This window comes from Arachis hypogaea, chromosome 9 (assembly GCF_003086295.3).
Source record: "Arachis hypogaea cultivar Tifrunner chromosome 9, arahy.Tifrunner.gnm2.J5K5, whole genome shotgun sequence".
In the NCBI taxonomy this organism is placed as follows: domain Eukaryota; kingdom Viridiplantae; phylum Streptophyta; class Magnoliopsida; order Fabales; family Fabaceae; genus Arachis; species Arachis hypogaea.
In genome coordinates this window covers 16,715,320-16,727,553 of record NC_092044.1, presented here as the reverse complement: position 1 = coordinate 16,727,553, position 12,234 = coordinate 16,715,320, and the positions used below count along the sequence as shown (strand labels likewise).

Below are 12,234 nucleotides of genomic sequence, written 5' to 3'. Positions count from 1 at the left end.
AGTATAAATAGCACTTTTTAATATTGTATTCACATCTCTAGACCACTTTTCGATCCTTTGATCATGTCTTTGAACCCTATTTCGAATATATTATGCTATTTGGGGAGACTGGCCATGCCTAGACGTTGTTCTTATGTATTTTTCAACGGTGGAGTTTCTACACCTCACAGATTAAGGTGAGGAGCTCTGCTGTTCCTCGAGTATTAATGCAAGTATTATTATTTTTCTATTCAATTCACGCCTACTTCTCCTCCAAGATATACTCTTGTACTTAATTCAGTTAAGTCATAATGAAAGGGTGACCCGTGACAATCACCCAATCTTCGTTACTCGCTTAGGCAAAATCCGCGTGCTTGACAACCACAAAGCGGTCTACATGATGTTCAACGTAGTCATTGGACGACAGCTGGAGTATACTCTCTTTGGTCTCTGACCCATGGATCTGAATCACCTCTCCTGACAACAGAGCATTCGAATCCGTGACGTTAGAACCTTCGTGGTATAAGCTAGAATCAATTGGCAGCATTCTTGAGATCCGGAAAGTCTAAACCTTGTCTGTAGTATTCTGAGTAGGATCTGGGAAGGGATAACTGTGATGAGCTTCAAACTTGTGACTGTTGGACGCAGTGACAGTGTGCAAAAGAATAAATGTATTCTATTCCGACACGATCGAGAACCGATAGCTGATTAGCCATGCGGGAAACTGTAGAAGACCTGTTTTCACTGAGAGAATGGACGGTAGCCATTGACAACGGTGATCCACCAACATACAGCTTGTCATGGAAGAGAGTACGCATGATTAGATGAGGACAATAGGAAAGCAGAGGTTCAGAGGCAACAAAGCATCTCGAAACGCTTATCTGAAATTCACACTAACGAACTACATAAGTAACTGCATTTTATTTTCCGTTTTATTTATCTTTTAATTATCAACACCTCATAACCATTTGAATCTGCTTGACTGAGATTTACAAGATGACCATAGCTTGCTTCAAGCCGACAATCTCTGTGGGATCGACCCTTACTCACGTAAGGTATTACTTGGACGACCCAGTACACTTGCTGGTCAACTATGCGGAGTTGTGAAAAGTGTGATCACAATTTTGCATACCAAGTTTTTGGCGCCGTTGCCGGGGATTGTTCGAGTTTGGACAACTGACGGTTCATCTTGTTGCTTAGATTAGGTAATTTTCTTATTTATTTTCAACAATTTTTCAAAAATCTTTCAAAATTTTTTTTTCTAATTTTTGAAAATTTTTCAAAATTTTTTTTAATAAAATCATAAAATAAATTTTTTTTGTGTTTCTTGTTTGAGTCTAGAGTCAAATTTTAAGTTTGGTGTCAATTACATGTTTTTATTTTTCTAGCATTTTTCGAAAACTCATGCATATATTCTTCTTGATCTTCAAGTTGTTCTTGATGATTGTCTTTGTTTGATCTTGTGATTTTTTTGTTTTGTGTCTTTTCTTGTTTTTCATATATATTTTTAATTTGTTACTGTCTAAGCATTAAAAATTTCTAAGTTTGGTGTCTTGCATATCTTTCTTTTCTAAAAAAATTTCAAAAAATATGTTCTTGATGTTCATCATGATCTTCAAAGTGTTCTTGGTGTTCATCTTGACATTCAAAGTGTTCTTGCATGCATCATTGGTTTTGATCCAAAATTTTTATGTTTTGAGTCAATTTTTTTTCTCTTTCCTCATTAGAATTCAAAAATATAAAAATATCTTTTCCTTTTCACTCATAAATTTCAAAATTTTGGGTTGACTTAGTCAAAGATTTTTAAAATTTAGTTGTTTCCTGTTAGTCAAGTCAAAATTTCAATTTAAAAATTTTTATCTTTTCAAATCTCTTTCAAAAATCAAATCTCTTTCATTTTTTTCTTAATATTTTTGAAAAATTTTAAAAATTAATTTTCAAAATCTTCTTCTAATTTTTATTTTATATTTTCGAAAACCTTGCTAACAATTAAGGATTTGATTCAAAAAAAAATTTTAAGTTTGTTACTTTCTTGTTAAGAAAGGTTCAATTTTTAAATTCTAGAATAATATCTTCTAGTTTCTTGTTAGTCAAGTCATCAATTTCAATTTTAAAAATCAAATCTTTTTAAAATCTTTTTCAAGTCACATCTTTTTCAAATTTTAATTTCAAAATCTTTTTCTAACTTCTTATCTTTTCAAAACTTACTATTTCTTATCTTTCTCAAAACCACCTAACTACTTTTTCACTCCTCATTTTTGAAAATCACCTTCCTCTTTTCAAAAATCTTTTTAATTAACTAATTGTTTTAAAATCTAATTTTATTTTATTCCTTTCTTAATTTTTGAATATTAACTAATATTTAAAATAAAAATAAAAATATTTTTCCTTTTCTTTTATTTAATATTCGAATTCCCTCTCTCTCATCTCTTTCTATTTATTTATTTATTTATTTACTAACACATATCTCCTTCTTAAAATTTGAACCCTCTCTCCCTCCCTGTGCTCGAATTCTCTTTATCTTCTCTCTACCTCATTCTTCTCTTCTTCTCTTCTTCTACTCACATAAAGGAATCTCTATACTGTGACATAGAGAATTCCTCTTCTTTTCTGTTCTCTTCTTTTTCACATGAGCAGGAACAAGGATAAAGATATTTTTGTTGAAGCCGATCCTGAACCTAAAAGGAGTCTGAAGAGGAAGCTAAGAGAAGCTAAAGCACAACTCTCTGGAGAGGACCTGACAGAAATTTTCGAAAAAGAAGAAGACATGGCAGCCGAAAATAACAACAATGCCAGAGATACAAGGAAGATGCTTGGTGACTATGCTGCACCAACTTCCAACTTCTATGGAAGAAGCATCTCAATTCCTGCCATTGGAACAAACAACTTTGAGCTTAAGCCTTAATTAGTTTCTCTAATGCACCAGAACTACAAATTTCATAGACTTCCATCAAAAGATCATCGTCAGTTCTTATCTGAATTCTTGCAGATCTATGATACTGTTAAGACCAATAGGGTTGATCCCGAGGTCTACAGACTTATGCTTTTCCCCTTTGCTGTAAGAGACAAAGCTAGGACATGGTTGGACTCACAACCTAGAGAAAGGCTGAACTCTTGGGACAAGCTGGTCAATGCTTTCTTGACCAAATTCTTTCCACCTCAAAAGATGAGTAAGCTCAGAGTGGACGTCCAAACCTTCAGACAGAAGGAAGGTGAATCCTTCTATGAAGCTTGGGAAAGATACAAGCAATTAACCAAAAGGTGTCCTTCTGACATGTTTCCAGAATGGAGCATCATATGTATATTTTATGATGGTCTGTCTGAAATGTCAAAGATGTCATTGGATCATTCTGCTGGTAGATCCCTTCATCTGAAAACACCTGTAGAAGCCTAAGAACCCATTGAGATGGTTGCAAATAATCAGTTCATGTACACTTCTGAAAGGAATCCTGTAAATAATGGGGTGACTCAGAAGAAAGGAGTTCTTGAGATTGATACTCTGAATGCCATATTGGCTCAGAACAAAATATTGACTCAGCAAGTCAATCTGATTTCTCAGAATCTGACTGGATTGCAAGCAGCATCCGGCAGTGCTAAAGACGCCTCTTCTGAAGGAGAAGCTTATGACCCTGAGAATCCTACAATGGAAGAGGTGAATTACATGGGAGAACCCTATGGAAACACCTATAATCCTTCATGGAGGAGTCATCTAAATTTTTCATGGAAGGATCAACAGAAGCCTCAACAAGGCTTCAACAACAATAATAGTGGGAGAAATAGGTTTGGCAATAGCAAACCTTTTCCGTCATCTTCTCAGCAACAGATAGAGAATTCTGAGCAGAGCTTCTCTGGCTTAGCAAACATAGTCTCTGATCTATCTAAGGCCACTCTTAGTTTCATGAATGAAACAAGGTCTTCCATAAAAAAGTTGGAGGTACAAGTAGGTCAGCTGAGTAAAAGAGTTACTGAAACTCCTCCTAGTACTCTCCCAAGCAATACAAAAGAGAATCCAAAAAGAGAGTGATAGGCCATAACTATACCTGGTGTGGCCGAACCTGGAAAAGAGGAAGAGGCAGTGGTTCCTAATGAGGAAGACCTTAATGGACGTCCACTGACCACTAGGGAGTTCCCTCATGAGGAACCAAAGGAATCTGAGGCTCATGCAGAGATCATAGAGATTCTACTGAATTTTCTATTACCATTCATGAGCTCTGATGAATATTCTTCTTCTGAAGAAGATGAAGTCATTGCTGAAGAGCAAGTTGCTCAGTATTTAGGAGCAATCATGAAGCTGAATGCCAAATTATTTGGTAATGAGACTTGGGAGGATGAACCTCCATTGCTCATTAATGAACTAAATGCCTTGGTTCAGCTGAAGATACCTCAAAAGAAACCGGATCCTGGAAGATTCTTAATACCTTGCACCATTGGCACCATGACCTTTGAAAAGGCTCTGTGTGACCTGGGATCAGGCATCAACCTCATGCCACTCTCTGTAATGGAGAAACTAGGAATCTTTGAGGTACAAGCTGCAAGAATCTCATTGGAGATGGCAGAAAGATCGATGAAAAAGGCTTATGGACTTGTAGAGGATGTCTTAGTGAAGGTTGAAGGTCTTTACATCCCTGCTGACTTCATAATCCTAGACATTGGGAAGGATGAGGATGAATCCATCATCCTCGGAAGACCTTTCCTGGCCACATCAAAGGTTGTAATTGATGTGGACAGAGGAGAGTTAGTCCTTCAGTTGAATGAGGACTACCTTTTGTTTAAGGCTCAAGGATCTTCCTCTGTAAACATGGAAAAGAAGCATGAAAGGCTTCATCCAATTCTCTCCATACAGAGTCAAGCAGAGCCCCCACACTCAAACTCTAAGTTTGGTGTTGGGAGGCCACAATCATGCTCTGAACAATTGTGAAGCTCTGAAAAGAGCTCACCATCAAACTATTGACATTAAAGAAGCACTTATTGGGAGGCAACCCAATTTTATTTATCTATCTATGTTAGTTTATGTTTTTTTTAGGATGATGATCATGTGGAGTCACAAAAACAACTGTAAAAATTAAAGCACAATAAAAAACAGCATCAAAAATAGCACACCCTAGAGGACGAGCTTACTGGCGTTTAAACGCCAGTAAAGATGCCAAAATGGGCGTTTAATGCCCAGCCTGGCACCATTCTGGGCGTTAAACGCCATAACTGGCAGGCAAACTGGCGTTTAAACGCCAGTAAAGAAAGAAAAATGGGCGTTTAAACGCTCAGCCTGGCACCATTCTGGGCGTTAAACGCCAGAAAAGGGCAATAGACTGGCGTTTAAACGTCAGAAAAGTGCAGCAGACTGGCCTTTAACGTCAGAAATGCCACATAGAGGGCGTTTAAACGACAGAAAGGTGCAGGAATGAGAAATTCTTGACACCTCAGGATCTATGGACCCTACAGGATCCCCACCTACCCCACCTTACTCTCTCTCCTCTTCACACCTCTCTATAACACTCTATCCAAAACACCACTCACCTATCAAATCTTACCCTCTTCCCCATATTCTCTTTATCAGTCACATCCATCCCTTAATTCCCAAAAACCATCATAAAACCCCACCTACCTCACCATTAAAATTCAAACAATTTTCCTCCCAAACCCACCCAACTTCACACGAACCCATCCCTCCTCTTACCCTATATATACCCCCCACTTACTCCTCCACTTTCACACATCACAAACACTTCTTTCCCCCTTGGCCGAAACCCTCTCACGCCTCCATCTCCCACTTCTCTTCTTCTTCTACTCTCTTCTTTCTTCTTTTGCTTTAGGACGAGCAAACATCTTAAATTTGGTGTGGGAAAAAGCCCTGCTTTTTAATTTTTCATAACCATTAATGGCACCTAAGGCCGGAAAAATCTCAAGAAAGAGGAAAGGAAAGGCAATTGCTTCCACCTCCGAGTCATGGGAGATGGAAAGATTCATCTCAAAAGTCCATCAAGACCACTTCTATGAAGTTGTGGCCAAGAAAAAGGTGATCCTCGAGGTCCCTTTCAAGCTCAAAAGGAGCGAATATCTGGAGATCCAACATGAGATTAGGAGAAGAGGATGGGAAGCTCTCACCAATCCCATTCAACAAGTCAGAATCTTAATGGTTCAAGAGTTCTATGCTAATGCATGGATCACTAAGAACCATGACCAAAGTACGAACCCGGACCCGAAGAATTGGCTCACGATGGTCTGAGGGAAATACTTAGATTTTAGTCCGAAAAATGTGAGATTGGCGTTCAACTTGCCAATCATGAGAGGATATTCTCATCCTTTCACTAGAAGAGTCAACTTTGATCAAAGGTTGGACCAAGTCCTCAAGGACATCTGTATGGAAGGAGCTCAATGGAAGAGAAATTCTAAAGGCAAGTCGGTTCAACTAAGAAGGCTGGACCTTAAGCCAGTGGCTAGAGGATGGTTGGAGTTCATCTAACGCACTATCATTCCTACTAGCAACTGATCCGAAGTAACTATGGATTGGGCTATCTTGATCTATAGTATCATGATTGGAGAGGAAGTGGAAGTTCATGAGATCATACCTCTAGAACTGTACAAGGTGGCTGACAAGCCCTCCACTTTGGCAAGGTTAGCTTTCCCGCATCTCATCTGTCACCTATGCAATTTAGCCGGAATTGTCATAGAAGAAGACATCCTCATTGAAGAGGACAAACCCATCATTAAAAAGAGGATGGAGCAAACAAGAGAGCCCATTCATGGACCACAACAAGTGCATGAGGAAGTCCCTCATCAAGAAATCCCTGAGATACCTCAAGGGATGCATTTTCCTTCACACAAATATTGGGAGCAACTCAACACCTCTTTAGGGGATTTGAGTTCCAATATGGAGCAACTAAGGGTGGAGCACCAAGAGCACTCTATTATCCTCCATGAAATAAGAGAGGACCAAAGAGCCATGAGGGAGGAGCAACAAAGGCAAGGAAGAGACATTGAGGTGCTTAAGCACTCCATAGGATCTTCAAGAAAAAGAACTAGCCGACTAAGGTGGACCCGTTCTTTAATTTCCTTGTTATTTATTTTTCTATTTTTTCGATTTTTATGCTTTATGTTTGTCTATATTTGTGTCTTTATTACATGATCATTAGTGTCTAGTGTCTATGCCTTAAAGCTATGAATGTCCCATAAATCCTTCACCTTTCTTAAATGAAAAATGTTTCTAATTGCAAAAGAACAAGAAGTACATGAATTTCGAATTCTATCTTGAAATTAGTCTAATTATTTTGATGTGGTGGCAACACTTTTTGTTTTCTAAATGAATGCTTGAACAGTGCATTTTTTTTATAGTGAAGTTTATGAATGTTAAAATTGTTGGCTCTTGAAAGAATGATGAACAAAGAGAAATGTTATTGATAATCTGAAAAATCATAAAATTGATTCTTGAAGCAAGAAAAAGTAGTGAAAAATACAAAGCTTGCGAAAAAAAAGCAAGCAGAAAAAGCCAATAGCCCTTTAAACCAAAAGGCAAGGGTAAAGAGGATCCAAGACTTTGAGCATCAGTGGATAGGAGGGCCCAAAGGAATAAAATCCTGGCCTAAGTGGCTAAATCAAGCTGTCCCTAACCATGTGCTTGTGTCATGAAGGTCCAAGTAAAAAGCTTGAGACTGAGTGGTTAAAGTCGTGATCCAAGGCAAAAAGAGTGTACTTAAGAACTCTGGACACCTCTAACTGGGGACTCTAGCAAAGCTGAGTCACAATCTGAAAAAGGTTCACCCAGTTATGTGTTTGTGGCATTTATGTATCCGGTAGTAATATTGGAAAACAAGATGCTTAGGGTCACGGTCAAGACTCATAAAGTAACTGTGTTCAAGAATCATCATACTGAACTAAGAGAATCAATAACACTATCTGAATTCTGAGTTCCTATAGATGCCAATCATTCTGAACATCAAAGGATAAAGTGAGATGCCAAAACTGTTCAGAAGCAAAAAGCTACTAGCCCCGCTCATCTAATTAGAACTAAGCTTCATTGATGTTTTTGAATTTATTGTATATCCTCTTCTTTTTATCCTATTTTGTTTTCAGTTGCTTGAGGACAAGCAACAATTTAAGTTTGGTGTTGTGATGAGCGGATAATTTATACGCTTTTTGGCATTGTTTTTAGGTAGTTTCTAGTATGTTTTAGTTACTTTTTAGTATATTTTTATTAGTTTTTATGCAAAATTCACATTTCTGGACTTTACTATGAGTTTGTGTGTTTTTTTGTGATTTCAGGTATTTTCTGGTTGAAATTGAGGGACCTGAGCAAAAATCTAATTCAGAGGCTGAGAAAGAACTACAGATGCTGTTGAATTTTGACCTCCCTGTACTCGAAGTGGATTTTCTGGAGCTACAGAAACCCAATTGGCGCGCTCTCAATTGCATTGGAAAGAGCATCTTGGGCTTTCCAGCAATGTATAATAGTCCATACTTTGCCCGAGATTTGATGGCCCAAACTGGCGTCCAAACGCCAACCAGAGACCCTTTTCTTGCGTAAAACGCCAGAACTGGCACCAAAGCTGGAGTTAAACGCCCAAACTGGCACCAAAACTGGCGTTTAAACTCCAAGAAGAGCCTATGCACATGAAAGCTTCAATGCTCAGCACAAACACAAACTAAGTGGGCCCCGAAAGTGGATTTCTGCATTATCTATTCATTTTTTGTAAACCTAATTTACTAGTTTAGTATAAATAGCACTTTTTACTATTGTATTCACATCTCTAGACCACTTTTCAATCCTTTGATTAGGTCTTTGAATCCTATTTCGAATGTATTATGCTATTTGGGGAGGCTGACCATTTGGCCATGCCTAGACCTTGTTCTTATGTATTTTTCAACGGTGGAGTTTCTACACCTCACAGATTAAGGTGAGGAGCTCTGCTGTTCCTCGAGCATTAATGCAAGTATTATTATTTTTCTATTCAATTCACGCCTACTTCTCCTATAAGATATACTGATGCGGTATTTTATAACCCACAGACTAACCGGCAAGTGTACCGGGTCGTTGATAAACTATTATTTTATGATTTATATTGTATTTAATTGAGTAGTTTTATCAAGTCTTCACCCACTTATTCATATGATTTGCATGTATTTACAATTCCTTCCCAATATTGTTCTTTGATTGAAAACTTACTTCCCAAAGATCTTTTAATTGTATATTCTTATTCTCCTTTATACCATTCGATGTCGTGATCTGTGTGTCAAGTATTTCAGGCTTCATCGGGCAAGAATAGCTTAAAGAATGGAGATGAATCTTGCAAAAATGAAAGGAATACAAGAAATTGAGGAGATGACTAGCGAGAAGTGACGCGGGCGGATGGCTCACGTGACCGCGCGAAAAGGAAAAATTCACAGCGACGCGAACGCGTGCCTGACGCGAACGCGTGGATTGGAAGCTGCACGAGTGACGCGAATGCGTGGACGTCGCGCACGCGTGGTATGGAAAATGCTGAGTGACGCGAACGCGTGGACGACGCGGTCACGTGACGTGCGCGATCTGTAGAATTACAGAAGTCGCTGGCATAGATTCTTGGCCGCGTTTTAACCCAGTTTTCGGCCCAGAAACGCAGATTAGAGCCAAGGAACATGTAGAGACAGAGGAGAACATTCATTCCGCATAATTTTTAGTTTTAGATCTGATTTCTACTCCTCCTCTACGTTTTTCATATACATTCATAAATTAGGATTTGAAGAATTTGGCTTTGGTTATTGAGAAGAGTCTACCTCCGGAACCGGTCATTCTAGTTTGTTTACCTACTTTTCATTTACTCTTCCATATTCTTAATTTGTCCAGAGTTGACATTGGATTATTCTTAGAATTCATTAATACAAGACTATCTTTATTTTTTAATTAATCTCTTTGATTATTGTTTATCATGTCTCTTTTTATTTTCCCTCTTAATTTTGTGAAGTCTATATTTATGATAATGGAGTAGTTGCCCAACTTGATTGGGAGTTGATTAAAAGGAGAACCTTGAGTTGGAACACTCAAGAGTTCAATTGTAATTGGTTCGTTGTTGGTTGGCTTGTTAGTCACTAACTCTAATCCTTCCTAAGGAAGATGATTAGGACTTGTGAATAGAAGTTGACTTTTAACTTGACTTTCCTTTATTCGTTGAGGGTTAACTAAGTAGAAACAACTACTAATTATTAATTGATTTTGAGAAAATTCTAACAAGGATAAAACTTCCGATTAATCTTCTCCTGGTCAAGATTTTATTTAAATTACATAAATTCCCTGATTTAATTTCCTGTTTACCAATTTCAAAACCATTTTCGAAAACCTCTGATTAGTAAAATAGCATAGGGGTGTGCATGGGTCGGGTGAAACCGGGTTTGGTGTGACCCAGACCCGGCCCGAAATATGTACCGGGTCCATTTATGAGACCCGAACCCGACCCTAGACCCGATGAAACCTATACCATTTCGGGCCACGTCTATACCGGGTGAAAACCGGGCCATTCACATCACCTTACCTTTTCTAAAATTAAAACATAACCATTAACCACAATCAATACTAATATTGTCTTATAACACTAAATATTTAAGTCAATACAAACAACACAATATTATACATTAGTCTTAAAATCTTGTGCATTCTAAATATAAAACATTAACTTAGTCTTGTAATAACTAAACAAATGAAAATATTAAAGTTTACAAAACATTAATTCCACATGAATAACCATCATCCATCAATAGCCATTAATGTTGTCAACTTGTTCCTTATGATGTGGATGCATTAGTGAAACCTACAAAACATATAAAGTTACTCATTTTTCATATAAAAGATTATTACTTGAAATAAATAAGTTACAAATAATAAAAATTTCATAAATGTACCTTCAACAATCTTCTGACTGCTATCAAATAAATCAAATTCTTGATCTCCATCTCTTTGTTTAGAAGGGCACAACCAACTTTGAGTGCATACCAAAGCTTCAGCCATTAATGGTGACAAAGAGCTACGGAAGACATCAACCACACGTCCACCAGTGCTAAAGCATGATTCAGAAGCAACAGTTGAAACTGGAATACCTAAGATGTCACGGGCTCTGAGAGAAAGAATTCTGTATTTTGAAGCATTCACTTTCCACCAAGCCAATATATCAAAATTCTCATCTTCCACAGTATTCTCGGCCAAATATCTCTCCACATCTGACTTGCTATTTGCATTAGCCTTCTCTCTTTTTTGTTTTTTCCACATATTCACTCTATTTTCAGAAACACCCTTGGCACCAGCTGAGACTTTAATATTGTCATAAAAAATATCTCTAGATGAATCTCCACAATCATCCCTCCCTTTATCATCGGCAACCTCTTTTTCATAAAACTTATGCAACGTGTCTAATGTGAGTTTAACAAAATCAGTCATGTTAGTAGACACTTCCTTGTCATAAGCATCCTCCAAACACCAACAGAGATAATCTAGTTTGTACCGAAGATCCAATACAACAGCAACAAGTAACAATGGATTAAATTTGTCAACCGGTCCCCAATATTTATCATATTTATGTTTCATAGAACATGCCATGCTTCCTAACAATTCAGAATGATTTTGGCTCCAAGATGTTAATTGAGAAGCAACAGATGCAATTTCATGAAAACATTTGTTCGATGTAACATGCAAAGAAGATGAGAAACTCAAAGTTATCTCATAGAATATTCTAAAAAAGTCAATAAATAATCTAGCATGTTGCCAATCAAGTGGTGTTGGTGGACCAACTTTCTTTTTTCCCCCATTGTCCTCTCCAAACCATATAAGATAATCAGGTTCTTGATCATAAAGTCTATCAAAAGCTTTTTCAAATTTCTCGGCATGTTCCAACATTAGATAGGTAAAGTTCCACCTAGTTGGAACATCCAAGCACACAAGACTTTTATATTCAATTAACTCGGCCTCAATGCAATCTTTAAATTTTTTAATCCTTTGAGGAGAGGACCTAACATACCTGACAGCATTTCTAATGCTTTTAATTGAAGTTTGTTGCTCTTTAATTCCTTTGTTCACTATCAAATTAAGAACATGAGCGCAGCATCTCACTTGCATATACTTTCCTCCACACACCAACCCACCTCTTGCACCTAATTTCCTTTGAAGATAAGTAATAGCTCCATCATTCGAACTTGCATTATCTACTGTGATTGTGAAAACTTTTTCAATTCCCCACTCTCTCAAGCATTTCTCGATTTCTCTGCCTACCGTATCACCCTTGTGGTTCTCAATGTGAC

At 37.6% G+C, this 12,234-nt stretch overlaps 1 non-coding gene across 1 annotated transcript; it reads right to left on the bottom strand.

The window, feature by feature from the left end:
* Positions 1-3,151: 3,151 nt before the first annotated feature.
* Positions 3,152-3,255, bottom strand: LOC112713521 (small nucleolar RNA R71). Its single transcript, XR_003158494.1, has one exon. It is a non-coding gene; the product is annotated as a small nucleolar RNA R71 (small nucleolar RNA).
* Positions 3,256-12,234: the final 8,979 nt, after the last annotated feature.